Source organism: Camelus dromedarius, chromosome 34 (genome assembly GCF_036321535.1).
Source record: "Camelus dromedarius isolate mCamDro1 chromosome 34, mCamDro1.pat, whole genome shotgun sequence".
Classification (NCBI taxonomy): domain Eukaryota; kingdom Metazoa; phylum Chordata; class Mammalia; order Artiodactyla; family Camelidae; genus Camelus; species Camelus dromedarius.
Genome location: NC_087469.1, coordinates 14,887,213 through 14,900,253, shown reverse-complemented (window position 1 = coordinate 14,900,253; position 13,041 = coordinate 14,887,213). Strand labels below are relative to the sequence as shown.

General features: G+C 55.1%; 1 protein-coding gene across 12 annotated transcripts in view; it reads right to left on the bottom strand.

Annotated features, from left to right (window-relative positions):
• Window positions 1-13,041, bottom strand: part of ST3GAL4 (ST3 beta-galactoside alpha-2,3-sialyltransferase 4) — a 33,174-nt gene that overhangs the window by 14,863 nt on the left and 5,270 nt on the right. For 2 of the 12 annotated variants that reach the window (XM_031443403.2, XM_031443401.2), the window contains exon 1: window positions 9,845-11,348. The exons of 8 other annotated variants lie outside the window; for them this stretch is intronic. The gene's annotated coding sequence lies outside the window, so the exon portion shown is untranslated. Of the gene's footprint in view, window positions 1-7,394; window positions 7,830-8,351; window positions 8,498-9,844; window positions 11,349-13,041 lie in introns of those variants that run through there. 2 more of the 12 variants (XM_064482207.1, XM_064482210.1) reach the window with 2 other exon arrangements.

Here is a 13,041-nt window from a genome sequence, read left to right as displayed (position 1 = left end):
TGCAGCACAGGAAGGCTCTCTGTTCCCCATCCTTGGGGTCCACAAGATACCCCCCCAACTGGTGCTCCAGACAGCCCGGGGCTGCAGCCTCCTGTGTAGAAACCCTGTTTCCTCCACTTTATCAGCTGCCAGTCGCAAGACACCACAGGATCTTGTGGTGAAAACCATACTTGTGGTGCCTGCCCGGGTGGGGCAGAAGCTTTGAATTCCATTCTCTGGGTGAAAAAGCTGAAGTGCTGTGACGGGTCAGGAATCAAAAAGGCAGGTTCATGCCCAGAATAAATAAAGGAAAAATCCGGTGTGGTCATGGACCTGCCCCAAACTCCTGGGCACAGTCCTTCCTCAGACCTCTCACCCTGGAATCAATGAATCTGGCCCCAAGGAGCCAAAGCTAAAAGCACTACTGGAAGCGGGGTTTGAACCCAGCTCATCACCAGTACGGCCAGTCCCTTCCCTCCTCTGGCCTCCAGATGCCCCTTCCGGAGATGGTGGACGGCACCAACCCCATCCCATCCCGAGGGGGCCCCCAGCCTCACGTAGAGCACTTGCCATGCTTCTGGTCCAGGCTCAGCGGCGCTGGAAGCGGGGAACACACACACTGGACTTCAAAGACTTAGTACAAAGGGAAACGATCACCTTAAAAATTATTTACACTGATCACACATTGAAATAATATTTTGCCTAGATTGGGTTAAAACAGTAAAATTAATGTCAGTTTCTTATTTTTACTTTTTAACAATGTGGCAAAAATAACTTTTTTTTTTTAATTTAAAATTACATGTGTGGCTCATCTCTGTGGTCCCCATTGCATTTCTATTGGACGGCACTGGACCAGACCATCTCCAAGGCCCCTCGTGGATGGAACTTCACCCGCCTCCCAGACTCCTTTTCAGGAAGGCTTCACCGCAAAGCAGGGAGGCCTGGGGAGGCCCCAGTCACTTGGACTCACAGCCACAGCGAAAGCTATACTGTCCCTGGGTCTCAAGAGAGTCACAGCCAATAAGGCCCTGCTCTCCCATCTCTGTCAGGGTTCAGGGCATGGAGCACAGGTCGACGTGACACTGCCACCGGCTCCACCGGCCCAGCCTCCGCTCTGCCCGCACCCACCCTCTTCCTGAACTTGGCATCTTGCCCCAGTGCCTGCCACGATGGGCTCACGGCTCTGCCCTGCACGCCGCACCTTCCTGGGCCCCACGCAGACGGCTGTGGTGGGCGGGCAAGCAGGTCACATGGAACTGTCTCCCCAGAGCCTTCTCTCCCCCTCTGACCACCAGGAGAGCTGGTCACCGGGACTGAATCCTGCCTCGGTCACTTGCCAGACTATGACTCTGGGGAAACCACTAAGCACCGTTAAGCCTTAGTCTGCCAATTTGTAAAGCGGAGATAAAGACTTCCTACCAGGTTGGTTGCGGTGGTAAACAAGAAAACGCAGGTAAGGCACCCAGAAAATGCACAGGAAGATCGGCAGTACTCCTGCCTTGTGCGCTAAGTGGGAATCCAGCAGCTGCCACTGTGTGGCCTGAGGGGTAGATTAAAACATCATTGAAAAAAACACCATTTTCCAGTCTGTTCTGTGACCAAGAGCACAGCAGTAAAAACTGAACCTTACCCGATGCAGAACAGGATGGCCAAGGAACTGAGGAAGCCCCGGGTGACCCCCAAGACCTCACCAGCACTTCTAAACACACCTTCCTCTCCCCAAAGACAAGAATCTTAGCTCACATGCCCCCATCTGCACTCCAACCTCTTTCGGGATGAAGGCGGGGGAGGCAGGGTCAGTACCAACCCTCATTAGGGGGGCTGATGACAGTATAAATGTTGGGGGATCTGAAATCACTTTAGGGACCCAAGCCCAGGCCGCTGTCCCCAGCTTCCCCTCAAGAGTCCAGCACTCAGACTCCCCCCGAACCTCCAGCCCCTGCTCTGGACGCAGGGTCCCAACCACTCCGGCAGTCCGCCCACCCCATCACCTGTTTCATGTCTCTGTAGCAGGGGCACCACACTGTCTCCTGTACTCACAAGCTCGTACAACCCAAGAAAGTAGGGACTTCTGGTGGCCCGCAGTATCCCCAGCACCCAGTTTAATACCTTACGTGTGGTAGGTAACTGACAAATATTGAAATGAACAGATGTCCAAATGAATGAACAGATTAGCAGAACAAGTGTGAACAGAAAGCTTCATCAAGTTAAAACATCGCAGACCCATACTTCGCAATTACCTGGGCAAACGAGGTGCCACGGGCTCGCTGGAGGCTCGGCATAGGACTTGGCAGAGACAGCAAGGACCGCACTTTCTGACAATCACACGTTGCTGTGCTCACACCCTTATACCAAAGAGGTGTGGTTTCTACAGAACCGTCTTCCGCTACCTTTGACACCTTTTAAACAGTGTCGACTCCAAGATGGCTGGACCACACCATGGGCTGATATCAACACACCCTGTGGGCTCCCAGGAGAGGTACAGGTCTGGAGACACCCTGTTACCCAGGAAACCCCCCTTCTTCCTTACTTGCCCCTCAAGAGGGCTAGCCAGGGTGAAAACCCCAGCCAGCAGTCCCCAGACCTCCAAGTACCCTTCACCTGCTGGAAGTAGAGAAAAGGGGTCTGGACACAGATCTGAGATCCAACCCAGCCTGTGCAGTCACAGGCTGGATGTCCCTGGACAAGGTCCTACATGCCTCATCTGTGAAACGGGGGTAGCAAGAACAAGTTCTGGGAGGTGTGGGAGCCTCAAAACACATCCCGGGATTGAAAGTCCGCAGTCTCAGAAACAGCCCCTGATCAGATCCCTCTCCTGAGCGGTGCCCTCTCTGCAGGACAGATCCTCCCAGAGCTGCTCAGCCACAGGCAGAGGCGGTGGTGCTGTGGTGAGAGCTCCAGCCTCGGACAAGTCAGAGACGGCATGTTCAACAAATACCAGGATATATCAGTACTCCTTCAAATCAATTAAAAAAAAAAGACCAAGGAACCAAAGAGAATAAAGCAAAGGACAGGAAAAGGCAATTCACAGCTTAAACTCACACAACTAATGAACATGAAAAGATGTTCAACCTCACTAAGTGACCAGGGAACGCAGATTAAAACCAAGTATCACTTCTTGCATGCTGCTGGCAGGAGTTCATTGAGTCAAGGGCTTACAAGAGTAATTCATAATTTCTCGTAAGGCTGAAGGTGTGCAGACTCTACAATCCGGCAATTCCACGTCCAGGCGTAGCCCAGAGTCAGCCACCCTCGTACGTCTACACCCACTAGAGATGCTCATTGCAGCTCCGCGGCAACAGCGAAAGAACTGAAACATCTTAACCAGCCATGAGTGGAGCGGTGACTGAACAAACTGTGTATCATCGCAAAACCGAACACCAGACAACCATTTAAACTGAATTAATTACTCTGCATGAATCTATTCAGAAAAACCTGATGTCCAGATTTTTAAAAACTGTAAAAAGATACACATAGTACGATCGCATTAACTTAAAAAAACACACAAAACAAGACCATATAGATAGCATGTAAGTGAAAAGAATTAAAAAAAAATAGAGGAATCATTCTTGGTGACTATCACATTCTAGGAAGAGATGAAGTAGATTGGGATGCACTGTGCGGATAAGACTTAGGTCTTTTCTTCTAATATTCTACTTCTTTGAAAAAAATCAGATATACGGAAAACATTAACATCTGTAAGTCTGGCTGACTGTCACATGGGATTCTATTATCCTTCATATTTTGAAACATTTTTATATTTAAAAGAGGGAGCATGGCGTAGAGGGGAGGCTATAGCTCAGTGGTAGAGTGTGTGCTTAGCATGCCGGAGGTCCTGGGTTCAATCCCCAGGACCTCCATTTAAACAAATACATAAATAAATAAATAAAACTAATTACCCCCCCTAAAAAAGTTTTAAAATAAAAGAGGGAGTATAGATTTTAAGACAAAAATTCAGAGGCTATAAAAATAGAAAGATAAATTCAACAACATAAAGATTTAAGAAGCGGGGGTGGGGGGTTGTGGGAAGGGGAGGGAGAGAAAGAGAATAAACAGTGAAAAGACAAATGAGGAACTAGGACAAGTACCTGCATCATATATACATCGGACCAATGAATTCCCTGAGCCTGTAATGCGCTCGTGCAAGGCAAAAAGGAGAAAAGTCAACAGGTCAAGTAGAGAAATGGGCTCAGAACATGAATATTCAGTTTACAGAAAGTAATACGACAGCCCCAGAGGAGAGACTCATACTTCACGGATCCTACCGGCAGAGCTCCAGAAGCCTCAGAGCCTCCGGTGCTGGGGGCAGGGGGACAGGCTCTTTCACGGATCAGTAGTGAAAGTAAAGCCGGGGTGACCTTTCTGGAGGTGACTTGGCAGTGTCTGTCGAAATCCCCCTTAGCCCAGGAAGTCCACTGCTGGAAGTTTATTCTACAGAAAAGTCTCCTATGTTTGCACGAACTTTTCTATCAAGATCTTTACAGCCAGCACTGTTAGTGACGGCAAAAGATGGAAAAGACTTGAAAATCTACCAAAAACCCACAGGGACCTGTTTGGACCCAACACCACACAGACAACGGAACACTCTGCCTTTGAAAAAGTGGATACCTACACACACTGCCACAAAACGGTCTCCCAAGCATATGATGACACTGTGAAAAGGCAAGGGGAGAGCAGTGTTCTGTGTCTCTCCAATGTGCTTTCACCAAAAGACCTGTGTGCATACGTGGATAAGTCTCTACAGAAATAGGTTATTTGAAGGATGCAGAAGAAACTCGGCAGTGGGGGGCAGGGGTCAGAAGGGGAGAAAGACTTTCTTTATATCATATACTCTTTTTTATGTTTAATTTTTTAACTAGTGACTGTGATACAGTTTCAACTAAAATTGTGCTAAGAGAAGAGGGAACAAACAAGGAATGTAATCTCTGGCATCTGACACACCCAGACCTGAATTCCGGATCAACCATTTCCAGGCTGCACAGGTGTTGGACAAGTTACATCTCTGATCTCAAGTTTTCTATTGGGTCAAAGGGAGATAAAAGCAGGGCACTTCCTCCCGGGGTGACTGGACATGCCGGTAAGAGCAGCTCTAAGGTCGTTACCATGAAGAAGAGGAAGCAGCCGGCCTGACGCCAGAGCCTGCATCGCTTTTCCCTCTCACGGGTCCAGTGGGCATGGGCCCTCCTGTCCCTCCTTCTGTCCCGCTCCGCGGACAGGGGATGGCAGGGGCAGGGCCACTGGGCACAGCTGTGCACCCTGGACGTGCATGGTCAGGCCTGGCGGGGAGAGTCGGGGCTGAAATCCAGCCCTCCCTCGGCTTGTCAAACCATCGCCCTGGGCAGGGCTGTGTTCAACTGCAGGACCATTTATCCTGCTTTCCATGGAGGCTCTGAATGGGCCAGCAGCGGAGCACTTTAACCCTCCTCCAGTCTCTTTGCCAAGTTATAAAGAGCCCAGAGCAAAGATCTGAGTGTCCACAGACCGGGGGTTGGCCCCGGGGAGGCTGGCCTACTCAACCCATCCATATGTATCTTTGTGTGCATCACTTCCTCTGAGTGCACAAAGATACCCTTTTGACTAGCAGAAGTGGTTTGTAGGGAACTGAGTCCTGCCACCTTTGGCCATCCGTACCCACTTCCCAAACCCAGGCCAGCAGGGTGATGCTCTCAGTGAGGTCGCCCTGAGGATTAGCCCTGTGTGAGGTCAGGAGAGCCTCGGGGACACCTCCCTTCTCCCTACTTGCTCCTCCGAAGGGCTTGTCAGAAGGAACAGCCCTGTCCCAGGGCAGGCTGGGGTCCCGAGGCCCCCAGGGACGCGGTGAAGCTGGGCCGTTCAGCAGAAACCGGAGCCGCCAGGGCGTGCGGGCCTGCATGCGGGGACTTCACTAGGGCAGGAAACCAGGTAACAGGCCTGGGCACGCCTGGGGGCAGGGAGACACACCTGACAAACACAGAGGTGAGTGAGAAAATGTGACGTCGAAACACACCGTGAGGCCAACAGGACGGGGCCGTGGAGCAGAGACAGGGCAGCTCCTTGGGAGGGAGGGTCAGCGAGGAGCCGGCTCTTGACCTCAGACCACAGAGGTGGGTGTGTTTCCAGGCCTAAAGAAGAGCCTGTGGTGTGCCGGGTATGAGGAGCAGAAACAAGTGCAAAGTGCCTGCAGACAGTGAGTAAGGAAGGGCCAGCAGGGCTGCCAGCTCAGCCGCCGGCTGCACAGTCCAGGATGTCACAGGCCACTCCGGGAACCTGGACGTTATGCAAGGTCCCAGAAGTCACTGGAGGGTATTGACAGAGGAACACTCTGGATTCATTTTTAAAAGATTCCTGGGGCGGTTCTGCAGCTCTTGTGCATAATCCCATTTAATTTTTAAAACATTCTACGTGGTAGTCCTCCTTTATTCTGATTTACAGATGAGGAAGATGAGTAATAAATTAAGGGTCCCAGGGTCACCAGAAACAAAGAATTCAAGCGGTCTGAACTGCCCGGAAGCCCAGCTCTGGGCATCCACGGACTGGGGCGAGCTGCCTGGGGTCAGTCTGGACAAGGTCTTGCATCTCTTAGGCCTCAGATTCCTCAGCTGTGGAATGGGGTGGGGGGAGCAAGAACAAATTCTGGAGGAAAGAGATTCACAGACAGAGAAAACAAACATGGTTACGGGGTGGGGTGGGGGGGAGCGGGGAGGGAGGGGTAAACTGGGCGTTTGGGATTGGCAAATTCAAACTATGTACAGAATAGATGAACGACAATGTCCTACTGTATAGCACAGGACATTGTATTTAATAGCTTGTAGAAGCCTATAACGAGAAATATGAAAAAGAATATATATACATATATATGTACATACAACTGGATCACTATGCTGTACACTAGAAACTAATGCAACATTGTAAATCAACTATACTTCAATTTTAAAAATGTTAAAAAAAAAAAAAAAAAAGAACTAGTTCTGGGAGGTGTAGGAGCCTCAAAACACCCCCTGGGATGGAAAGTCCGCAGTCTCAGTACCAGCCTGGCCCAGAGCAAGCACTTGGCCCTGGCAGCTGAAGGAGACTCCTGGTCTGGGCCTCCCTGGGTGCCCCTCTCCACTAAGGGTCTGCCCCAGGCCGGCACACGGCGGGGTCCACAGCTCCCACCTGCTAACACAACCACAACCACAACCACAACCGCACTCCTAGCCGCTGGGTCCACCCCACACGCTAAACGGGGCACGTGCAGCTGCCGGGGGGACAGGGGTACTGACACCCAGACTCTGCCCTGCACTGAACGTGCATCCCGCGTCCTAGCCAGGTTCAAGGTGCATTGCTAGGGTCGGGAGGAGGAAGGGGTGGGGGAGAGGGGCATGAGGCTTCACTGGAGAAGCTGCTCTCCCTTCCTGAGTGCAGCCCCTCCTAGAGAAGGTGTCCAGGCCCCTGACCTGTCCACCTGAAGCCGTCGCAGTGGGGCATGGCCACAGACCCCCTGCCAGCGCAGAGCCCCTCCCCACAGCCGCTCCAGAGTTGAGCCCTCTTCACTGGAACACCACTTCATTTCCAGCACGATGTTCCCTCTGCTAGCTGCCGTCCCCTCTCCAGAGCTGGTACTCCCAAAGTCCCGGAGCAGGGACAGTCCAGGTCAGTCCGGGGATCTCTGTAGAAGTGGATGAAATTCCAGCTCTAACCACAAAGGGTGGCTGTCGGCACGGTAACGTAGTTTTGGAGTATCTGGGAGCAGGGATTCAGGCACAGAAACCTCTCTCCCCTGACCTCGAGTTCCAGTAGGGCTCTGGCTTCTGCAGGACCCGAGCCTCCCTCCTTTCTTCACCAGAACCCCTGGCCAGCACTGTGATGCACACTGGCCTGCAGCGGTGGCTCTGAAAGAAGGAGGCTGCAGGGTGTCAGCACGAGAGAGTGCACGTCTTAATTTCTATTAGGAGCCCAACAGGGTTAGAGCTGCTAAGGATCGGATTAGGGCAAAAGGAGAGGGTGATGCAGGCTGGTGGGGGGCAGGCAGCACAGGCCCCTGTGGCGGGGTCTCTGGAAGAGAAATGAAGCCACAGACCAGGAAAACAAGACCTCCATTTCCCACATCCCGCATCTGTCCCCCGGGAATAGAGAAGCCATAAGAGAGGCCCTTTTGAGGTCATTTTGCATTGGTAAGACTTTCTATGAATGAGCTGTATACACACTCTCCCTGAAGTAAAGGTTAACGATGAGGAGAGGGAAGGGGCAGCCAGCGTTCTAGGTGTTGCTGGGGAAGGTGCAGACCCTCCAGTCTGAGCAACCGTCCTTCTGGGGCAGGACCCAGGGCAGAGCAGGTGGGTCTGCCGGCAGGAGGGCTGGCTGATGCTCAGGCTGTCCGAGATGCCCCAGGGCCCCCCTGACCCAGGGCTCACCAGCCTCTGCGGGGAAATGTGGAGGCAGATCTGAGCACCCGTAGCTCCAACCACCCCAGAGCCAGGAGGCAACTGGAAGACACTCTGAAGACCTTCTCAGGCCAACTCTGCTCTGGACCACTCAGACCCTCTGTGTTGAAAACCTACAAACACAACTCTGAGCACAAACACAAGGATCCCTGTTCAAACACAAGAGTGCACCCCAGAGCAGAGGAGCGTGGTGACCCCCACACGCACGCACACACGTGTACACACACACACTCCTTTCCCCCACTCCCTGCCCACCCCACTCCCACCCTCAACATACAGCGTCCGGGGCCTGCTGGGCCCCCTCTGCCAGGCCGCTCTCTTCCCCCATCCCTCGTGCAGGGCACTGCCCGCTGGTTCCTTCAACTTCGGCTGCGGCTCCAGCCCAGTTTGTTTGTCAGGTTTCAGGTCCCTTGGGCTACCAGCCAGGGAGCCTGGAGCTGCGAGAGGATCAGGGAGTGGCTAAGCCAATCCTCCGGGGATCTCTTCACCTCCAAAAGTTGAGTAAAGGGAAGCCCTGGGGCAGCCAAGCCCAGATCCCAGAAAGAGAGCCTTGCCCCTTTCAAGCTGAGAGGTACCTGGGAAGGTGGGGTGTAGGGGGTCAGAAAAGCAAAGGAGGAGGACATGCAGCCTTAAAGGGGTGTCTGGGGACAAGGGAGTGTCCGGGGGCAGCCCGTGGCCAAGGGCAGGCATGGGGCAGAAGGCCCTGCCCCAGTGGAGGGCACCGCACAGCACCCAGCACTCAGTCACCATCCTCCTGGCCTGTCCCAGCCTCTGTGCACCTGCTCCTAATCTTGATCTTCCCACAGACAAATCCAGGAAACTCTAAGGCCCTCCCCTGCCACCTTCTGCACTGCTCAAGCCCCAAGGCATTAGCATTTCCAGCATGTCCTGGCACCCAGTCCTGGGGGTGGCGGTGTTTGGAGGGAGGGCAGGACTCGGGCAGTCAGGGCCCGGGGACTGAGGATTCCAGGTCTAGGGCTTGCTGAGCCGGTTTGGGCCTCGCCCACGCTGCCTCTCCCCAGAGCTGCTGGCCTGGGGTCCTACAGGATGTCCCTGGGCACACAACCTCAGTCTCCTCTAATCCTGGGCCTGGCCCGCAGCTCCTCCACTCTGCCCTCTCAGGAGCCATCCTTGTTCTCAAGCTGAAGAGCAGGAGCTGTGAGTCCACTGTGGGCTGGGGACGAACACCACCCTCTGGGCCAGATCACATCCAGGGCTCTCTCCAAGGAAGCCTGTGCCAGAAGCCTTGGAGAAACGGAGGCACAGAGGAGGAACAGATTTGGAGAAGACCCAGGGGACCAAGTCACCACAGGGGCCCTGGCCCCATCTGAAGGTGGGAGTCCAGAGGACCCGCCCGTCCTCCCGGCCCCTTCCAAGAACGTTGTGCTTGGAGTGACAGGATCAGGGCCCTGGGACAGGGTGCCACTCACCCCCAAGAACACACCCAAGCCTGGCCAGCTCACCTGGCCTTCCCGGCCTGTCAGTCCAGCTGTTCCGGAAAGAGAACATTTTCTTCTCCCTCTATTTGGACAGCTGCAGGGACAGTGATGGTGAGAAGAGAATGTCTGACTATTGAGGGAGGGGGCTGCAGGGAGCAGGGCCACAGGGCCTCTGAGGGGGGGCCCAGGCTCTGGAGCCGGGGGCCCGGGGCTGCTCGACAAGGACAGGCAGAGGCTGCGGCCCTACAAAGAGGGAGCCAGAGGGGCTTCTGGGATCAGGTCCGGGGCCCAGGAGGAGGGAACAGAGGCCAGAGGGCACCAGCGGAGAAGGGTTCCCATCTTAAGGGAATGTGATCGGTTACAGGGCGGGGTGAGGACGGCCTCTCCGGCCCAGCCCCAAACCCTGTCTGGCCTCACTCCCAGACAGGCCCACAGCCCCCTCCTCAGCAGCTCCAGGGCTGGCAGGTGGGGCTCCAGAAAGGAAGGCAGGCATCAACAGGACAGGGTCAGAGGACCTGGAAATGCAGCTTCTTCCCACCCTAGGAGGCCAGAAGCAGAAATGCAGGGTCAGTGTTTCTCCTCCCTCATCCCACGCTCCCCGCTTCTCAATGGTTGGTCTCTCTCACTGCCCTCCCTCTCCTTCTCCTCCGGGTCCCTGTCCCCTTTCCAACCACCCCATCCTGGTGTCTCCTTGTCCCCATCTCCAGCTCCTCCTGCCTGCCTCCCCCGCCCCCAGTTATGTAAGGGTCCTGAGAACACACAGAGGGAGCTTTGTTGTCAAACCAAATCCATACGGAGCCGGGATCGGCCAGCGCAGCTGTTCCCCATTCCCTCCGCCTTGGCAGGGTCGAGATCCCGGGCAGGAAGCCCCCACGCGCCCCCATTTTGGGAGGTGGGGGCAAACACTGGCCCCAGGCTCCCCAGGCAACTGAATGGGTGGCCAGAGATCAGTCACCACTGCGTGGGACCACAGCAGGGGACCAGCCGGTCCCCAGGACAGAACAAAGCCTCGGTGCAAAGCCAGGGCCCCAAAGCCCAGAGAGCAGAGCTCTGGGCTGGGAACAGGGCTGCACGGCAAAGGCCCAGAGGGGAGCCCAGACTCCCACCAGCGCATCCACACGTGGATGCAGGTCCGTGTTCTCTCCCACACAGCCCACGTACACACTCATCCACACACTTATATGTGCACACACACGTGTGCGCATGCACCGTGTGTGCTCACCTGGAAGGCATCTGAGCAGAAATCTCTCTGCTCTGGCCAGCCTCCTCCATCCCAGCAGGTGCCGCTGGGGGAAAGCTTCTGCTTTGGAGAGAGGAGGGCAGAGGGCAGAGGGCAGAGGCCAGAGAAGCTCCACCAGCCAGCACTTCTTTGGAGACCCTCTGGCTCCGGAATGAGATTCTGCTTTCCTGCCCAGGAAGATGTCCAAGGAGGTGGGTGAGGGCCCAGGAAGCTGAGCTTAAGATCAGAGCATTGCACACTTCAGGCAGGCACTGCCCCTTTACCAAATCCGCCTCAAAAATGCTAGAGCTGCCAACAAGAAGTGCTCCTGAAACTGCACTATCCCGACCCAGCCCACCCGAAGTCCAGCGGCCATGTCAGGCAGGACGGCATGGATGCTGAGGCCTGGGGTGGGGCAGGGTGGAGGGCAAAGGAAAGAGGAGGAGGCAGACATGAAGGAAGAGAGGTGACCAGGATGGAGGTGAGAGAAATCTAGAGGAGGAGATGGGAGGGAAGGCAGAAGGGTCGGAAAAAGAGGAAAAGGACCAAGGAGGGCACAGCAGACGAAGGAGGGCAGTGTGGAGAAAAGGCCCCACACAGCCTGCGAGGGTGCCCCCACTCCACGAACACCCCCCACAGCCCCCACACACCCTCTCAGTCGGACAAGAGGGTCCAGGAACAGCAGGACAGGGAAGGGGATCTTGGAACCTGAAGGATAGAGCAGGACCTCAGAGAAAGGACAGACAGGGGCAGGGTGAGAGAGAGCACCAGGGAGGCCCAGGGTCCCTCCTGAGGCAGCCCCTGCCTGGGGGAGTGTCACTCTGTGACCTTGAACAGCAAGTTACTTTTCTGAGTCTCAGCTCTTTTCTTGCAAAAAGAAAGCGTTATTGAGAGGCTGCTGTGTGCCAGTGCGGTGCCGGGTGCTGGGGATATGACGGGGGTGAGACAGTCCCAGTCCTGCCCTGCAGTCTAACAGCAGCCTGGACTTCGCAATGCCTGTCAGCTGTGCACCACGGCCCCGTGAGCTACCCACATGCTATCAGCCCGATTATCAGATGTGCTGATGGAAAACCAATAAAGCCCCAGACATACCCAATTCACACAGCTGGGAGCACACAGAGGAGACAGTCTACCTGCCTCACTTCCTGGCCCAGAAAGAAGGCAGCCTTGGGCCCATCCTGAGTCACAGAAAACACACCCGCATATACAGAGCTGGGCCCCGGGCGCTGGGATGTTACTTGAAATGCACTCTCATTCAAAAGCGTCACTTACTCAGAGGAGGAGACCAAGGCTCCACGTGGGACCCAGGGCCTTGCAGCCTGGCAAAGCACACAACCCGTCTCAGAGCCCTGCCCTCGCCCACCCGTCTGGTTTGGCTTGTGCCGCTCTGGGCTCCTGGGGGACAGGGTCCCCTGATGTGACAGATTAGGACCTGTGGGGGGGGTGAGGGTGCAAGAGTAAGTGACAAGTGTGCAGGGCCGTCGGGGAGGCCTCAGAACAGGCTGGAGCTGGATGCTGAAGGACATGCAATCCAGAGAGCGGACTGCTGACAGCACCCAAGCTACTCGGGGGACAGGGGAGCAGAGGCGGGGAGCTGAGAACATGCTGTGGGGAATGTAAGGACAGCCTTACCAAAGCCCAACGGGGGTTTTCAAATAAAAATGCTTTTAGGCCAAGACACCCTCTGTCCCACTTTCAAATGAAATTTTATGTGGAAACCCAGTATGTAGCAGGAATAAGAGTGGAGCTGTTTGGGTCCCAGCAGGAATAGGGGTGAACCGCCCCCTCCTGAGCCCGCACTCCTGAGGTGACACCCCCTCTCAAGGGTGCCTTTCTTGGACCCAAATAAGGGGACAGCTGACGTCAGGACAGGAGGGGAGGTAAGGACCAGTCTGTTCAAGGACCTGAAGGCTGGGCTGAGGAGGGCAACAGATGGGGGCAGGAGTGTGGCCAGCTGGCCTGGAGAGGGGGGAGGGGGGGCCGACTCCTGTCCAACCCCCCG